Source organism: Bos grunniens, chromosome 6 (genome assembly GCF_055505025.1).
Source record: "Bos grunniens cultivar Pamir isolate PY7600 chromosome 6, Bosgru_T2T1.0, whole genome shotgun sequence".
In the NCBI taxonomy this organism is placed as follows: Eukaryota; Metazoa; Chordata; class Mammalia; order Artiodactyla; family Bovidae; genus Bos; species Bos grunniens.
The window spans coordinates 107,027,778-107,047,749 of NC_141170.1; the positions used below are offsets into that span (position 1 = coordinate 107,027,778).

A 19,972-nucleotide genomic window follows, 5' to 3' on the forward strand; every position below is an offset into this window, starting at 1 on the left:
CAAATCTGCACTTGAGTTTAGCCATTGTTACTTTTTAACCCAGTTTTTAACAAAGCATAATGTCAATACAACACTATTTTGTGATCACAAAATTTGATTTTTTTTTTTTTTTTTGCCTTTTTCAGAGCTAGGGGAGAAAAATACTGCCTAACTCTATCATTTCAGCCAAATGGAATTCTCTCTCATTACCATCTACTTGCTACTCGCTGTATATACATTAAAAAAAAAAAAAAAAGAGGGAGTGAGTAGTTATTGCTTCTTTCTTGATAATATTAGAAAAATACATGTTCACATTTAAAAATATGAATATTATTATTAATAGAATTAAAAAGAAGATATACAACACCTAACTCATTAAAAAACAGCATGGGTTCAACAACCATGTATAATACATGAAAATAAAAATAAAAAAGAAGTATAAAAATTGCAGAGGAAATATAAAATAAAATCAAAAGTAAGTTAACTTACACAGTTGTTTTTTTTTTTTTTTCAGTAAAAGAATCTTTATTTTTCTATGCAACTGTAACTCTGTGAGTAATTTTTGTATGATAGGCATCTAATTCCTAGAGATTTTGCCTTCTTAATCCACCAGGTTTCATTACCTCAATTCGTACATTTATAGAATTATTTATTTTTCTTTACAGGTTTTCCTTTTACATCTTTCTTTCCTTTCTTATCTTTTGGAGAATTCCTTCCCTTCTTTTGCAATTTTAGCAGTTCTTCAAATCTCCCAAGTCCTTTGCGTACCATCATTCCACGCCACCAAGCCTGAATCTTTGTTGCCAATTCTTTCATATTTCTCCTTTCTCTAAGGTATTCCCACACAGCTTCAGTGCCTTTGGCACACACCGACATTGGGGGTTCTTCCATGGGGTTGCCCGTTAGTGTCAGAACTTCTAGATTCACTAGACTATCCAAATTCTCTGGAAGATAAGTGATCAAGTTGTCCTCGAACCGTAATTCTTTCAAAGCTTGTGCTTGGCAAATAGCATCTGGGAGTTGCTTAATTAGATTGCAGTGGCAATCAAGAATTTCCAAGTTAGGCATTGATCCCAAGGATACAGGCAGGTATTCGAGATGATTGTTCTCAATATACAGCTCTTTAAGATTCTGTAGTCTCTTAATGCATTCTGGCAGATGGGTAAGCTTGGCTCCCTCATCTTGGCCAATGTATAATTTCTCTAAAGACGCTAAAGAAAGGATCTCTTTCGGAAATGAAGAGAACTGATTTCCCGTTAGTCCAAGAATCTTCAGTTTTGAAAGTGAACCGAAGTCTGAAGGTAACTGGCATATTTTATTATCATCCAGGGCCAAGACTTCCAGGTTCTTCAGCGAACAAATCTGCAACGGACAATGTTCCAGAAAGTTCTGGCTGAGGTCGAGAAACTGCAGGTTAACCAGGCGCCGGAAGGAGCGGCGCAGCCAACTTACACAGTTTTACAATAAATATGATTGAGTATAGATTCTTATTAAGATGAATGTTATACAATAATTCAATGATATGCCATCATGAAACAAAAGTGAAATGTCACCCTAAAAGAAAATTAAAATGAATGTTGACAGTATTACCTATTCATTGAAAGCAGAAAGAAATTAAGGGCAGCAATAATAATAACAGAACATATAATAATTCAAGGGAAATGGATTAAAAACATAAGAGAATTATATATATTTGAAAATGTCCAATCTACAATAAAGCTATAGTGATCACAGACATTCACGTTTCAGATAACATAGTTCCAAAATGTGTGAAGCAAAAACTATTAAAAGTAAAAAAAAGTAAAAGGGAAGAAGTTACAGGCAAATAAAGTAGGAGGTTTTTTTCTCTGAGTCTTTTTTGGGTGAAGTAGACAAAAAAATATGTATATATTTACACATACGTGGTAGAGCCCTTGTGGCTCAGCAGTAAAGAATCTGCCTGCCAGTACAGGGGAAAAAGGAGAGGTGGTTTTGATCCATGGTCCAGGAAGATTCCCCAGGAGGAGAAAATAGCAGCCCACTCTAATTTTCTTGCCTGGGAAATCCCTTGAACAGAGGAGCCTGGCGGGCTACAGTCCATGGTGTTGCAAAGAGTGAGACGCCCCTTAGTGACTAAATGTCAACAGCAACAATACACATGTATACTCACCCAGAGCCAGGCATCCTGGAGTGTGAAGCCAAGTGGGCCCGAGGAAACGTTACTACGAACAGAGGTAGTGGAGGTGATGGGATTCCAGCTGAGCTATTTCAAATCCTAAAACGTGATGCTGTTACAGTACTGCACTCAATATATCAGCAAATTTGGAAAACTCAGCAGTGGCCACAGGACCGGAAAAGGTCAGTTTTCATCCCAATCCCGAAGAAGGGCAAGACAAAGAAAGTTCAAACTATCACACAATTGTGCTCATTTCCCTCAAGCTAGGCTTCAGCAGTACGTGAACCAAGAAATTCCAGATATACAAGCTGGATTTAGAAAAGACAGAGGAACCAGAGATCATATTGCCAACATTTGTTGGATCACAGAAAAAGCTAGGGAGTTCCAGACAAACATCTACTTCTGCTTCATTGACTACACTTAAGCCTTTGACTGTGTGAATCACAGCAAACTGGAAAATTCTTCAAGAGATGGGAATACCAGATCACCTTTCCTGTCTCCTGAGAAACCTGTATGCAGGTCAGGAGGCAACAGTTAGAACTGGACATGGAATGATGGACTGGTTCCAAATTGGAAAAGGAGTACATCAAGGCTGTATATTGTTACCCTGCTTATTTAACTTCTATGCAGAGTACATCGTGTAAAGTGCTAGGCTGAATGACTCACAAGCTGGAATCAAGATTGCAGGGAGAAATATCAACTACTCCAGATATGCAGATGATACCTCTAATGGCAGAAAGTGAAGAAAAACTAAAGAGCCTCTTAATGAGAGTGAAAGAGGAGAGTGAAAAAGCTGGCTTAAAACTCAACATTCAAAAAACTAAGATCATTGCATCTGGTCCCATCACTTCATGGCAAATAAGTGGGGGGAAAGTGGGAACACTGCCAGATTTTATTTTCTTGGGCTCCAAATTCACTGTGGACAGTGACTGCAGCCATGAAATTAAAAGACATTTTCTCCTTGGAAAGAAAACTATGACAATCCCAGACAGCATATTAAAAAGCAAAGACATAATTTTGCTAACAAAGATTTGTATGGTCAAAGCTATGGTTTTTCCAGTAGTCATGTACGGATATGAGAATTGGACCATAAAGAAGGTTGAGCACTGAAGAACTGATGCTTTCAAATTGTGGTATGGGAGGAGACTCTTGAGAGTCCCTTGGATTTCAAGGAGATCAAACCATTTGATCCTAAAGGGAATCAACCCTGAATATTCATTGGAAGGAGTGATGCTGAAGCTGAAGCTCCAATACTTTGGTCACCTCATGTGAAGAACTAACTCATTGGATAAGACCCTGATGCTGGGAAAGACTGAGGGCTGGAGAAGAAGGGGATAAGACAGAGGATAAGATTGTTGGATGGCATCACTGACTCAATGAACATGAGTTTGAGCAAACTCTGGGAGACAGTGAAGGACAAGGAAGCCTGGTGTGCTGCAATTCATGGGGTCCCAAAGAACCGGACATGACTTAGTGACTAAACTACAGTGACAGTGTAATATATACTTTATAACTCTGTTTTATATGGGCTTTGGTCCTTGTCCAATATTTTTATATGCATTACATAAAACTATCTTTAAATATGTGAAAGACCAGTAAACAGAGATCCACTGGTTATTACTAAGATCCTTGCTCCTGAAAGAGTGGAAGAGATAAGGTCGACTGGAGACAAATATAGAAAGTGTACCTATTTTCTACTTTGAAAGGCTCTCAGTTGTAATTTCTAGTGAGTCTAAGGGCAGTATAAACTAATTGCAACTGGATGTGAAGTAATTCACTTCTGTAATCTAAAACTTTTGGATGTTGTCCTGGGTGTTGGTTGAGGACTATTATTGATACTTACTATAGCAAAAGAAATATACTTGTGTTCATTTTTAATCTAATATTTCATCTATTTTCAGTTTCCATTCCTATTGGAGGTAAATTCTCTTTTACAGTACATATTTTAACACCTGTTTCCCAAGATGTTTGGCTGTCAAATGCTGAACCAGTGTATTAATAAAAATATCGACCACAGTCAGACCATAGACACAGAGGGCTCAGATTAAATTGTCTGACTAAGGAATCTAGAATAAGAAACATACTTGTCAGTACCAGCTGAATGGGATAGCCATATTATGAGATAAGCAGAAAAGGAACCAGAGTAGAATGGTCAAAGCTTAAAAATGCCATGGGTCCTATGTAAGAAGTGGCTAAATCCTAATATCAGAATTATATTTTGTTCATTCTTTATAGTCACTTTATATATAACCATAGAGTGTAGGTTCAGTGAAAGTTAAAGCGTTTTGGTTTTTAGGTGGCGAAATGAACAGGGAGGATCCTCCCTGACTAATAGGGAAGCAATTCTGCTGCCAAGAGTAAGGAAAATCTAGGTTAATGGCATTCCTTAAAGAACAATCTTAATGAGGCCTTTTTGTTAAAAAGAGGTTTCCATTTTCTGCTTCATTTCATAAACAAAGACAATAAAGAAGTTTCCAAGATCAGTTATTTCATATTCAAGAAAAACTAAGCAGATAGCACTGTCTGTGGAGGAGCATAATCTCTCCTTATCTGTAGAACCTGGTTGCTTTTGGGCTTGCCACTGAAGTAAGCGGAATCTGTGTCTGAAAGCTTAGAGCTGCCACACTGAGAATGTTCTACAAAGGTATATTTTCTAAAGTCTTGACAGGAAACTCAGAGCAAAAGAAATCACAATAAAGTCTCAATGTCCAAGTTTAGTATTTCTCACTCTGTCAAAAAAGAACTGATTTCAGAAAAAATTTAGGAAATGTTAAAGCAAATGGTTCATTTGCTGTATACTGGGATAGGCAGTGTATGCTCCTACATAGCTCTAGACTCTCATTACACAGTCATGCTCTTGGAGAATTTCAAGTTTATAGCATTTCAGTGGGGTAATTTCCATATTTGTAAAAGGTTGTTAGTTATTGTCATATGAAGGAAAGTATGGGAATTGGAATAAAACAATTGTTTTTCATTCTGAAAAAAACATGATTTTCCTGATAGACCAGGTAAAACCCGTATAATACTTAGATGATGCCTTTTGGTTTAAATATGATCTACCTATACTGTATGTTAGTAAAAGAATGACAAGGAAGGTGTGCTTATACAAAATACAAATCGCAACTTAATGTAAAATATTTGATTTTGTAAGAAAAGTGTGAAATTGACCTTATCAGTGCAATAAACTTTTATTTTAAAATCGTTAGCTCCAATTTGTCTCCGCAAGTGAAAGGAAAAAGGGATAAGTGAATTTGTAATTAAGAAGGTACATATTCAGAGATACCTTTTTCTTGAGTATACGTTTCACTACTCACAGAAAATGAAAAGTAATTGGCAGTATTTGTTTTTAGCTCTTACACTGATGTTCTCTAGTTACTCTTTTCCAATTCCAAAATCAATTAAAAGAAAGCTTTGCATATATATATATTTTTTGTGATTCTTTCTTATCAGTTATTTCTTATGTTATTTCCTCTGTTAGATTAAAAAATCTCAAATATAACTACCTAATCATACTTCCCTTACAGTTTAGTAAGCTGCATTTACACTGGCAAATCTCTCAACTACCATTTATTAAGTTTAATGTGGCCACTAGTAACTGTTCAATAGTGTAACCATTTTCTAATATGTACCATAATGTATAAAACCCAGAGGACTAAAAGGAATTTATGGTGGAATAGCATGACATTAACTTGATAAGGCTTTCCATTCATCTTCGATAATTTTTTTAAAAAAATTTTAAACACTGGTGACTCTGTTTCAACAGTGTGGAATACGAGAAGTAGTTTTTCACTCTGGTTAAATAATGTCTTGATATTGTAGATTCTTCTGAGAAACTGTACACATGTGTGCCTAACTGTGTTTAATGTGTTCAGGAAATGTTCTGGGAAAAATGCCTTCCTTGTATTATTGGTTACAACTTACATATTTCAAGTTGACTGTTACATAGGACTTTCAAATATTTATTATTTTTTTCCTTTAAAGAAGAATGCTGAGATAGAAATGTTTTTTAAGAATTTTCTTCATTTGGTTTCAAAAAAGCCTGAGAAATTTAATTCTAATGCTTTAAAAACTCTATCATAAAGAAAAGGATAAAGGAATAATTCCATTCTCAAAGAAAACCCTTGGATATTTGGGAAAAAGTTAATAGGATGTATATAACTTTATATAAAGGGCAGACAGTATGACAATACTTCTCCAAATAATGCACAATTTTTCCTTCTATTTCCTTGATCATTTTAATTAAAAAAAAAAAGAGCTAGAGTTCAGAATCAAGGTTTAATTCAGAGAGAAGAAATAAAAAACTTATCAGGAGTAAGGTAATTTGTAGACACTCCCTAAATGCTGCACAATAAAAATGAAACTTACAAATATAGAATTTAATTTTGTGAAATATTTTAATTGATAGCTGTCTTTATTCCCCTCCCTAACTCTGTAAAAACCTGAAAAGCAAATTATTAACAACTACAAAAAGTACTGCAGTCTAAAAATGAACTGAGCAAACTGAGGGACACAGTTATTTTAATACCACATTTTAACAGGTTTTGGAAGGCAAGAAGAATGAAAAAAAAAATCAGCCAAAAATGTAATCTTGAAAGAAATAGAAAAGCACAAATATTCTTTCTTTTTAAAAATATGTTATTAATAATACTTTATTAATGCTATTCTTTTAGTTTTGCTGCATTTACTATGGTTATATCAGATGTCAGCATTAAAGGAAGCTTCCTGAAGGGTGTATGTGAACTGTTCATTCTATCTTTGCAATTCTTTTTTTTCTCTGTTACCAATAACCATCATTTCAACATTGGCCATAATGAGAAACAGTGCATGAGAGTCACATTAAATGTGTGGAAAGCATAAATTTTTAAAGGCACAAGTTTTCCACAAAATATGGATTTTTTTCTAGTATCAACAAATATTTTAATATTCTATTTGTTTGTAATATTATAACAACATAATCCTTTAGTGCAAATATTTGAGTTGTTTTAGGATTGTAAACAGTTCCAACATAGATTTTGTCCACTTTTCTGATCATTTCTGTTGGATTAAATTTCTGTAGGAATAAAATTAGTAAGTTAAAAGGTATAAAAACTTTGGAATTAAAATAAATTGTATCTCTTGTCATATTGTTTGATGAAAATATGTAAACAATATCCTGTTCCACAATCCACCATAGTGCGTAAGGTACCATTTCCCTAAACTCTTTGTTAGTTTGAAACATGAAAATTATTATTGCATTTAATACATTTTCATTGTTGGATATATTTTTGACTAGTTGTATTTCTTTTTATAAATTATATATTAACCACTGTTTCTTATTCTGTTAGTGCATTTATCATTTTATATTGACTTATGATTGCTTATTTATAAAATATACTAAGGTTTATATCATTAATATTTTCAGTGTGTCTTTTACTTTTTATTTGTCATTTTTAAGGTACTAATATTTCCAATTTTAATGTTAAATCTATAAGATTTGCTTTTAATGATCTCTGACATTATTTCATCTCAAAAGATCTTTTCCATTACCAATAATACATATGTTCAACTTACATTTTCTTTCAGTTCTTTGATTTCTTTGTAAACCTTTTTACTGTACACATGTTCTAGGAAATAGCTGATGGACCAATGTATAAATCTCTGTCCTTTAGATTCTGAATCATCCATACTATTTAATTATATCTCACAATGACTAATTTGAGTCATCAAATTAGTGAAGGCTAACTGTATGTGGTTTCAGTTCAGTTCAGTTCAGTTGCTCAGTCATGTCCGACTCTTTGAGACCCCATGAATTGCAGCATGCCAGGCCTCCCTGTCTATCATCAATTCCCAGAGTCCACCCAAACCCATGTCCATCGAGTCAGTGATGCCATCCAACCATCTCATCCTCTGTCATCCCCTTCTCCTCCTACCCTCAATCTTTCCCAGCATCAGGGTCTTTTCTAATGAGTCAGCTCTTCGCATCAGGTGGCCAAAGTATTGCAGTTTCAGCTTCGACATCAGTCCTTCCAATGAACATTCAGGACTGATTTCCTTTAGGATGGACTGGTTGGATATACTTGCAGTCCAAGGGACTCTCAAGAGTCTTCTCCAACACCACAGTTCGAAAGCATCAATTCTTCGGTGCTAGCTTTCTTTATAGTCCAACTCTCAAATCCATACATGACCACTGGAAAAATCATAGCCTTTACTAGACGGACCTTATTTGAAAAAGTTTAGAAATTTGTATGCATGTCAGTAAGCAACAGTTAGAACTGGACATGGAACAGCAGGCTGGTTCCAAATAGGAAAAGGAGTTCGTCAAGGCTGTATATTGTCACCCTGTTTATTTAACTTATATGCAGAATACATCATGAGAAACGCTGGACTGGAAGAAACACAAGCTGGAATCAAGATTGCCTGGAGAAATATCAATAACCTCAGATATGCAGATGACACCACCCTTATGGCAGAAGGTGAAGAGGAACTAAAAAGCCTCTTGATGAAAGTGAAAGTGGAGAGTGAAAAAGTTGGCTTAAAGCTCAACATTCAGAAAACGAAGATCATGGCATCCGGTCCCATCACTTCATGGGAAATAGATGGGGAAACAGTGGAAACAGTGTCAGACTTTATTTTTCGGGGCTCCAAAATCACTACAGATGGTGACTGCAGCCATGAAATTAAAAGATGCTTACTCCTTGGAAGGAAAGTTATGACCAACCGAGATAACATATTCCAAAGCAGAGACATTACTTTGCCAACAAAGGTCTGTCTAGTCAAGGCTATGGTTTTTCCTGTGGTCATGTATGGATGTGAGAGTTGGACTGTGAAGAAGGCTGAGCGCTGAAGAGTTGATGCTTTTGAACTGTGGTGTTGGAGAAGACTCCTGAGAGTCTCTTGGACTGCAAAGAGATCCAACCAGTCCATTCTGAAGGAGATCAGCCCTGGGATTTCTGTGGAAGTAATGATGCTAAAGCTGAAACTCCAGTACTTTGGCCACCTCATGCGAAGAGTTGACTCACTGGAAAAGACTCTGATGCTGGGAGGGATTGGGGGCAAGAGGAGAAGGGGACGACAGAGGATGAGATGGCTGGATGGCATCACTGACTTGATGGACGTGAGTCGGAGTGAACTCCGGGAGTTGGTGATGGATAGGGAGGCCTGGTGTGCTGTGATTCATGGGGTCACAAAGAGTCGGACACGACTGAGTGACTGATCTTATCTTATGCTTCATCCAGCCCAGTGTTTCTCATGATGTACTCTGCATATAAGTTAAATAAGTAGGGTGACAATATACAACCTTGATGTACTCCTTTTCCTATCTGGAACCAGTCTGTTGTTCCATGTCCAGTTCTAACTGTTGCTTCCTGACCTGCATACAAATTTCTCAAGAGGCAGGTTAGGTGGTCTGGTATTCCCATCTCTTTCAGAATCTTCCACAGTTTATTGTGATCCACACAGTCAAAGGCTTTGGCATAGTCAATAAAGCAGAAATAGATGTTTTTCTGGAACTCTCTTGCTTTTTCCATGATCCAGCGGATGTTGGCAATTTGATCTCTGGTACCTCTGCCTTTTCTAAAACCAGCTTGAACATCTGGAAGTTCACGGTTCACGTATTGCTGAAGCCTGGCTTGGAGAATTTTGAGCATTACTTTACTAACATGTGAGATGTGTGCTATTGTACAGTAGTTTGAGTATTCTTTGGCGTTGCCTTTCTTTAGGATTGGAATGAAAACTGAACTTTTCCAGTCCTGTGGCCACTGCTGAGTTTTCCAAATTTGCTTACACTCCCAGAATTTGTATTAATATTAGCATATTAATGGAAAGGCAATCTTAGACACCTTTCAGAAAAAGAATATTAGCTGTTTATAGAAGTAAACTTAATAAAGAGATATATAACAAATATTCACTTTACTATGCTGCATCATTAACGCTAAATAGCTCACGGAGTCCTTGTACTCTTGGTTTCTGCAGATCTTTCTGAAATTCATAGTAGGGTTGGAACATAGGTTAGAGAGGAGGTGGGGTGAGCTCTGATGTCCTAAAAGCCGTAATTGTTGCTATCAGCTGTCCTCAAGCTCAAGCTCGTTTTAATTCTTGGTCCTTCACTGACTTATTTTTTTTTAAAATATTGTTCTGGCTTTTTATGGCGACTCTTATCTTCCATGTGTTTTTACTGCGACTGTCTTGGGTCTTTTTTTCACCTTTTCGTATTGGTAGGGTGAGTTTTACAACTGTCTAAGAACGATTCAGGATCTAGTATCAGCCATGGTCCAGTGGGGAAACAAAAGGGACACCATGCATTTGAACAGAGAGAATTCTGTACCTATTGTTAGGGGAGCATAAAACTATTAGTTAAATAACTGAGAGGATGAAAAGGAGCTATAAGCTCTAATGGAGGTAGCAGATCCAAAAAACACCTACCACCCTTCTGAAAGAGGCTGGAATTACTGAAACTTAATAACTTGGGAACCAGACTTTGTAAGCTGGCTGACACTAGTGTCTCTGAGGAGCAGAAAGTGATGAAGCTTGTTCTGCAAGTTTTGGAAACACTGAAACCTGGATTCAGTATTTTCTATGGGTCAGAACCAGAGAAGGCAATGGCACCCCACTCCAGTACTCTTGCCTGGAAAATCCCATGGATGGAGGAGCCTGGTAGGCAGCAGTCCATGGGGTCGCTGAGTCGGACACGACTGAGTGACTTCGCTTTCACTTTTCACTTTCATGCATTGGAGAAGGAAATGGCAACACACTCCAGTATTCTTGCCTGGAGAATCCCAGGGATGGGGGAGCCTGGTGGGCTGCCGTGTATGGGGTCACACAGAGTCGGACACGACTGAAGTGACTTAGCATAGTATAGCACAGAGTGGGTCAGAACTGCCCTTGCTGAGGTTAAAAAAAAAAAAAAAAAAATATATATATATATATATATATATAAACTGCTAGGATGATAGTCACAAAGCAAGAGGAAGGCAGGATGTCCACAGAAAGCAATCAGGAAGATGCGAGTGCCTTCTCCCTCCTGCAGGCCCTCAGTTTCCCTTAGCACCCCCTATTAATGAGGTCTAACATGGATATACGGAGAAGGCAATGGCACCCCACTCCAGTACTCTTGCCTGGAAAATCCATGGATGGAGGAGCCTGGTAGACTGCAGTCCATGGGGTCACTAATAGTCCAGTCCAGACATGACTGAGAGACTTCACTTTCACTTTTCTCTTTCATGCATTGGAGAAGGAAATGGCAACCCACTCCAGCATTCTTGCCTGGAGAATCCCAGGGACGGCAGAGCCTGGTGGGCTGCCGTCTACAGGGTTGCACAGAATTGGACACGACTGAAGCGACTTAGCAGCAACATAGATATAACTGTGTATATGTATGCCTAACACGGATATAACTGTGTATATGTATGTCAAGACTGGGAGCTGACTGTGGCTCAGATCATGAACTCATTATTGCCAAATTCAGACTTAAATTGAAGAAAGTAGGGAAAACCACTAGACCATTCAGGTATGACTTAAATCAAATCCCTTATGATTATACACTGGAAGTGAGAAATAGATGTAAGGGACTAGATCTGATAGATAGAGTGCCTGATGAACTATGGAATGAGGTTCGTGACATTGTACAGGAGACAGGGATCAAGACCATCCCCATGGAAAAGAAATGCACAAAAGCAAAATGGCTGTCTGGGGAGGCCTTACAAATAGCTGTGAAAAGAAGAGAAGCAAAAAGCAAAGGAGAAAAGGAAAGATATAAGCATCTGAATGCAGAGTTCCACAGAATAGCAAGGAGAGATAAGAAAGCCTTCCTCGCAATCAATGCAAGGAAATAGAGGAAAACAACAGAATGGGAAAGACTAGATATCTCTTCAAAAAAATTAGAGATACCAACTAACATTTCATGAAAAGATGGGCTTGATAAAGGACAGACATGGTATGGACCTAACAGAAGCAGAAGATATTAAGAAGAGGTGGCAAGAATACACAGAACTGTACAAAAAAGATCTTCATGACCCAGATAATCACAATGGTGTGATCACTCACCTAGAGCCAGACATCCTGGAATGTGAAGTCAAGTAGGCCTTATAAAGCCTCACTAAGAACAAAGCTAGTGGAGGTGATGGAATTCCAGTAGAGCTATTTGAAATTGTGTAAGATGATGCTGTGTAAGTGCTGCACTCAATATGTCAGCAAATTTGGAAAACTCAGCAGTGGCCACAGGACTGGAAAAGGTCAGTTTTCATTCCAATCCTAAAGAAAGGCAATGCCAAAGAATGCTCAAACTACTGCACAATTGCACTCATCTCACACGCCAGTAAATTAATGCTCAAAATTCTCCAAGACAGGCCTCAGCAATAAGTGAAACGTGAAGTTCCAGATGTTCAAGCTGGTTTTAGAAAAGGCAGAGGAACCAGAGAACAAATTGCCAACATCCGCTGGATCATGGAAAAAGCAAGAGAGTTCCAGAAAAACATCTATTTCTGCTTTATTGACTATGCCAAAGTCTTTGACTGTGTAGATCACAATAAACTGTGGAAAATTCTGAAAGATATGGGAATTCCAGACCACCTGAGCTGCCACTTGAGAAACCTGTATGCAGGTCAGGAAGCAACAGTTAGAACTGGACATGGAACAACAGACTGGTTCCAAATCGGAAAAGGAGTACATCAAGGCTTTATATTGTCACCCTGCTTATTTAACTTATATGCAGAGTACATCATGACAAATGCTGGGCTGGATGAAGCACAAGCTAGAATCAAGGTTGCTGGGAGAAATATCAATAACCTCAGATATGCAGATGACACCACCCTTATGGCAGAAAGTGAAGAGGAACTAAAAGAAAGTGAAGAGGAACTGTTGATGAAAGTGAAAGAGGAGAGTAAAAAAGTTGGCTTAAAGCTCAACATTCAGAAAACAAAGATTATGGCATCTGGTCTCATCACTACTTGGGAAATAGATGGGGAAACAGTGGAAACAGTGGCAGACTTTATTTTTTTGGACTCCAAAATCACTGCAGATGGTGACTGCAGCTATGAAATTAAAAGATGCTTACTCCTTGGAAGGAAAGTTATGACCAACCTAGACAGCATATTCAAAAGTAGAGACCTTACTTTGCCAACAAAGGTCCGTCTAGTCAAGGCTGTGGTTTTTCCTGTCGTCATGTATGGATGTGAGAGTTGGACTGTGAAGAAAGCTGAGCACTGAAGAATTGATGCTTTTGAACTTTGGTGTTGGAGAAGACTCCTGAGAGTCCCTTGGACCTCAAGGAGATCCAACCAGTCCATTCAAAGGAGATCAGTCCTGGGTGTCCATTTGTAAGACTGATGCTGAAGCAGAAACTCCAATACTTTGGCCACCTCATGGGAAGAGTTGACTCATTGGAAAAGACTCTGATGCTGGGAGGGATTGGGGGCAGGAGGAGAAGGGGACGACAGAGGATGAGATGGCTGGATGGCATCACCAGCTCGATGGACGTGAGTCTGAGTGAACTCCAGGAGTTGGTGATGGACAGGGAGGCCTGGCGTGCTGCGATTGATGGGGTCGCAAAGAGTCGGACACGACTGAGGGACTGATCTGATCTGATACATTATTTTCTTACTGTGTAAGGGTGTTGATTCATTGTGTCTACAGAGTTCTAGCTAGAGAAATAGACACAAGGGTATGAAAAGGTTGATACCCCTGGAGGAGCATGATGTGTAGGTAAGCAGAGTGGAAAAACTTTAAGCCCTGTTCAAAGAAAATCTTCAAAGCCAGTAGCTGAACTCATAAACAGCAATAAAATGATAAAGTGTAACAAAGCTGTAGCAATTATCATATCAATTTACCCATATATTTCTCTAATCCTTTCCGCATATATCATTATAGCAAAATATCCAGATGTAATAATAACAGGAAATTTCAAAGTCCTTTGGCAGAATCTCCAGAAGACTTTGGCCCATTCAGAGTCTTACTGCATTAGCAGAAGGCAAGACCTATTGGCTTTGATTCAGTTTTTAAGCGACTCTAAGGGAAATGTCTTACTGGGCTTAATTGCTATGAATTGCTATTTCTGTTTAACCAGAGCACATGATTTTGGTAATATACAATGCTTAAAGTATATAACTAATCATTATCCAACTGTGAAGTGGAAACTGATACCCTTGCTTAACATGGCAATAAAATCTGTCACTTTTTCAATTGTGAATATTTCAGTTTTATGAAAAAGTGGAATTTCTGCAGACTATATGAAAATATTTTATTGCTCAGAAAGTAACACCATATCACTTAATATTTTAAAATTATTTCAAATATAAGAATTCAACTGTTAGTTAATTGGCATGTAATTGTCACATAAGAGTCTATAAATAACTAACTCAGGTCTGGATGCTTAGTTTCTTAGGTTTTGACAGATAAATAAAAGGAAACAGAAAGAAAACTGTGTGCATGCGTGCTTAGTCATGTCCAACTCTTTGTGACCGCATGGACTATAGCCTGCCAGGCTCCTCCGTCCATGGAATTTTCCAGGCAAGAATATTGGAATGGGTTGCCATTCCCTTTTCCAGAGGATCTTCTTTACCCAGAGATTGAACCCATATCTCCTGTGTTGGCCGATGGATTCTTTATCACTGAGCCACCCGGGAAGCCCAAAGCAAAAGTCAAGAAGTATTTGTTGACCTTGTATTGGTATTGTATTGATCTTTGAAATTTAAACTCCTATGTAGGTAAAACAACTTTTTTTTTTTTGTTTGGCTTTGAGGAAGAATCTAGGAAAGGGAGTTAAAATATGTATTTATTTTCATATTATGATCAACACGGTCAATAGCGTTAATGAACCACTGAAAACATAGCACTAAAGCTAATTAACTTATAGTGGGGAAAAATTTGAGATATTAATAGTTTTATATATTAATGTAATGGCATGGGTATCAGGATATTAATTGGAAAACACTAAGTGAAGCAGAAGGGATTTAATGAAGGTAACTGGTTACATATGTGACAAAAGAATTAAGAAGGCATCAGGTTGGCAAGGCAACTCAGATTTAACAGCTACAAGACGCCACCATTCCTAGGTTGGAGGGATACAGGACATAGGTAGTTTTATCAAAGCTCAGGGCACAGGGGTTACCTGCGATAGAATGCAATCACAATAGACCTATCAGAGTTGAAGAGAGAGAGAAAAAATTAATTGGAAATGCCACCTGTGATGCAGAGGAAGGAATATGGCTGGCTGCCTCTCTGCTTCTTCCCTCTTTCAAGTGACCTGCTAGTGCTTTCCTGAATCACGATGAGCCAGGGCCAAGAGACATGCACGTCTGGAAATGAAGCTGGCGGGACTCAGTTCCCCATACTCCTAACCCACCTCACCCCACGATACAGAGGCGGGCAAGGAAAACAGCAGGAAAGGGTCTCGGTGCAAACAAAGCCAGGGAGGACCAAGATGATTAAGTAAAGTGTAGAACTTATGAGCCAAAGGTCGATGTTTCATGCATCCCTTATATATTCACTCTTTATTGGTACTTGGGGCTTCCTTGGTGGCTCAGACAGTAAAAAATCTGTCCGTAATGCTGGAGAGCCAGGTTTGATCCCTGGGTTGGGAAGATCCCCTGGAGAAGGAAATGGCAACCCAGTCCAGTATTCTTGCCTGGAGAATCCCATGGACACAGGAGCCTGGTGGGCTACAGTTCATGGGGTCACAAGGAGTCAGACATGACTGGGTGATGGACATACACACTTCATTGGTAGTACTTGAATATTTAGAATAGTGTAATAAAATTTATAGGCTTTCTATTTTTTTCCCTAAAGACTACTTAATTTTGGAAGGGGGTAAACATAAATTTAACAAAATATGTAGAGAAAAAATAAATTGTGTCTTCTGTAAAATTTTATAGTACTCTATGAAATTTTTAATGGACATGTGATTTATTTTTTTCTTGTTTGAAAGAGAGAAAAATCTAAAATAAAAGCACAAGGGAGGTCAAAGGACTGAGGGTGGAACTGTTTTGGGCACTGCATGAAAAAGAAGAGGTCAGAGGTCACCATAGAGTCCAGCGGGGTGATGCAGCTCCATTTTGATCTGACTGGTGTCATAACCAGAAAGGGGAACCTATAGAGTCACACCTCAGAATTGACAGAAAATGCTGGACAGCAAAGAAGTTGGAAACCAAAGTTAGAAATTAGTGTGCTGCAGTTTCACTGAAGAGAGAGACAGGCTTGTAGAGACTAAGTTGCCCTTCAAAGGCTCTGATTTCTTTCTGAAGCTCCCAGTCTTGCTGACCTGGGGAAGTGAAATTTTATCAACCCGCCTCCAACTGAAACTTTATATCTGGAAATAGGGTTCTAATAGCAACCAGGTGGTCACTGTATGGTTCTAAGAGCCCTCTGTCCTGTTTATGGCTGACATCTGGCCTGGATAAATCACTCTATATTCTAGGATGAGTCAACAGAGGAAAAAAACACCTCAACAAACTGAGGGTATGGAAATACTTTATAACATTAAAAAGGAATATAATTTAGAAGAAGTGGAAAAAACATATACTTGGAAAAGATTTATTATAGGAAAAATGGAAATACATTTTAAAAACTTTCTGCATTGAGTTAGTAAAAACTTTTTAAAGAATTAGACTTTATGAAAAGAGTGAGGAAGTACCCATTTAATATAAAAGATGGAAGTTAAAAAGCAAGCTGGGGAGATGAGAAAACTCTGCAGTTTTTAGTAGGAAATTAAAAATAGAATTAAAATATGCATTAAACACTAAAGAAGAGAATAAATATTATGCAAGATTAAATCAGTTATTAATAAACTTGGTAGATGTCCCAAAATAGGATATGATAGAAGAAGAATAATGATAGGGAGATTATTCTGGATAGATAAGACTTCATTTAGTATTGTATTTCTGAATAAGAAAACAAAACAAGTGCACAAAATAAAAATGCACAATATGATAAGAGGAATACATTCTGAAATAAGGAATACCTGAATGTGATTTAAAATTTTTCCTTATTTACCAGGAGAACTTAATGAAAAAAATACCTTAGACATATTACGGTTAAATTTTTTATTTCAAAAAGATTAAATAATTAGTCACGCACACAAACAATTTAGATGGAAGAATTTAGCTTTAATGTGTCTTTGTATCTCCAGTTTCTCTTTTTTTTTTTGATTCAAGAATAAAAATTTGTTTTGTTGTATACTTTATGTTGCCCATCAGAAAGTACCTGTTATTATTAACTTATTGGTTCACTCTTTTTTTTATTTATTTATTTTTTACTTTACAATATTGTCTTGGTTTTGCCATACATCAACATGCATCCACCATGGGTGTACACGTGTTCCCCATCCTGAACCCCACTCCCACCTCCCTCCCCATACCATCCCTCTGGGTCATCCCAGTGCACCAGCCCCAAGCTTCCTGTATCCTGCATCGAACCTGGACTGGCGATTTGTTTCTAATATGATATTATACATGTTTTAATGCCATTCTCCCAAATCATCCCCCCCTCGCCCTCTCCCACAGAGTCCAAAAGACTGTTCTGTACATCTGTGTCTCTTTTGCTGTCTTGCATACAGGGTTGTCGTTACCATCTTTCTAAATTCCATATATATGCGTTAGTATACTGTATTGGTGTTTTTCTTTCTGATTACTTCATTCTGTATAATAGGCTCCAGTTTCATCCACCTCATTAGAACTGATTCAAATGTATTCTTTTTAATGGCTGAGTAATACTCCATTGTGTATATGTACCACAGCTTTCTTATCCATTCAATCTGCTGATGGGCATCTAGGTTGCTTCCATGTCCTGGCTATTATAAACAGTGCTGCGATGAACATTGGGGTACACATGTCTCTTTCAGTTCTGGTTTCCTCAGTGTGTATGCCCATCAGTGGGATTGCTGGGTCGTATGGCAGTCCTATTTCCAGTTTTTTAAAGAATCTCCACACTGTTCTCCATAGTGGCTGTACTAGTTCTTCTTATTGAACATGCTCTGTTATCCCCATTTATAGATGGAGATACCACGATTAGAAAGATTATTTTCTTAAAGTCATGCAACATCTGCTCCACAAATATTACCTTGGTAAAGCTGGAAGGATTTATAATGTTAAACAAATTTAACATTTGTTTAAACATAGGCAAGATTCTTAAAGATTCTGAGTATATTAATTCCTCTAACATTAGAGATAGATTCCCAAAATATATGAAGGAAAGTCATCATAAAGACAAATAAATATGTCTCTGCATTCAGTTGAAGTGCCAGCCTGATCCACCAAAGAGGCTGACTTTAAGAATCAATGGCAAGAAGGCTGAACTGCTAGAAACTATTCCTGATGAATTCGTGGCATAATTAGGGTAAAGACATAAGAACTTGGAATGTGAAATAGTGTGTTAAATAGTACACAAGGATTCACAATAAAAAGCAATAGTCCATGCCCTTCCCTTCTCACCTATAATTCTCTTACCGAGAGCAATGTTTTTAAGCATTTGTTTCAGTTCTTTTGGCACACGCTCTTTTCCTTCTCAAATATAGGTACATTTAACAATCTTTTTATTATCTCTATTGGTTAAATTTATGTAGGTAGTCTGCTATTTTGAAACCATTAAAATAATATCTTTTTATTCCCTTTTCCCCTCCTATAACAGTTCCATCATCATCAGTCAAGGTGTGGAAGTCAAATGGAATATGGAGAATATGTTGTAGACGAATGCATGCCAGACAGGAAGGGGAGTAAATGAAAGCCCTTTGTAGTTAGTGGACTGTGGGAAAGAGAAGAGCGAGAGAGGCAGTAGAAACACCTGTTTGCATGCGTTCCCCTAGCTTCCGGCCCTGGGGATGGGGGGCGGAGACCTATGTGGTTGAGGGAAAGCCAGAGAGTGAGGTCTGCAGAAATGTATTCGTGCACAAACCCTGAAGGATACATGTGGAGGCTTTGTGTGGTTACAGAGAGAAAGAATGTAATTTATGGCTTTGTGATACAGAATCGATTCATACGTTCCTCTAATCTCCTGGGGACAGGGAAGTAGCTGAAATGGAAACCAGCTGGCCTGCTTCTGGGGCCACAGCAGGAAGGTTTGAGTGTACACTAAGCAAGGTGCTGGAGGGGGTCTTTGCTGAGACATGAAGGAGGGGGCAGCCAGAGAGAGCCGAGGCGCAGTTAGGTCAAAAAGGCAAGCTCAACAGGCCTGACAGAGCCAAGAGAACAGAACACAGTTCTTCACTGCAGATGTTAACAGGGGAAGTCAGTGAGTGCCCAGATGAGTAGGGAACAGCACTGGGGAGGCCCGGTGACCTCGGAGCTGACACCACCTTCTACGAGATTCCATATCAAGTTAGGCTTGGAGGGAGGGAAAGTAAATGAGAGGGAAGAAATCTTACAGATAGGGCATTTACCTCGAATAAACTGAATTATTTAAAAGAAACAAGTTTAAACTAGCACTGAGTTTAACAGGAGCTTTGTTAGAAATATTAGATCAATTTTAGAAAAAACTACATGATTTTGTACTGCTGAGCAGTAGTGAGTCTATATTTCTACACAAATTATGTATTCAAACTTCTATTCATTATTCAGTGTCTTTTATTTTCTCAATTTTGACCATCATTTCTCTTTTGTCTTTCCCTCTCCCTTTCCTCCTCTTTCCATCTCCCAGCAGCTGTCCCTGTTTCTTTACATACACATTGCCAATTTGGTAAAAATTGCAGTATATTTTGTGACCATAAGGAATCTTTTTAGCTTTTCCTAAACGTTGATTCCAAAGGTAGAAAATGTGGGCGCCATCTTCCTGCTCTGATGTATGTGCTGTTATTGTTGTTGTTCAGACACCAAGTCATGTCTGACTCTTTGCAATCCCATGGACTGCAACACGCCAGGTGTCTCTGTCCTTCACCAT

General features: G+C 38.0%; 1 pseudogene across 1 annotated transcript in view; it reads right to left on the reverse strand.

Annotated features, from left to right (window-relative positions):
• Positions 1-475: 475 nt before the first annotated feature.
• Positions 476-19,972, reverse strand: part of LOC147371176 (leucine-rich repeat and IQ domain-containing protein 4 pseudogene) — a 35,554-nt pseudogene continuing 16,057 nt past the window's right edge. The window contains exon 3 of the transcript XR_015166019.1: positions 476-1,426. The product of XR_015166019.1 is annotated as a leucine-rich repeat and IQ domain-containing protein 4 pseudogene (transcript). The remainder of the gene's footprint in view (positions 1,427-19,972) is intronic.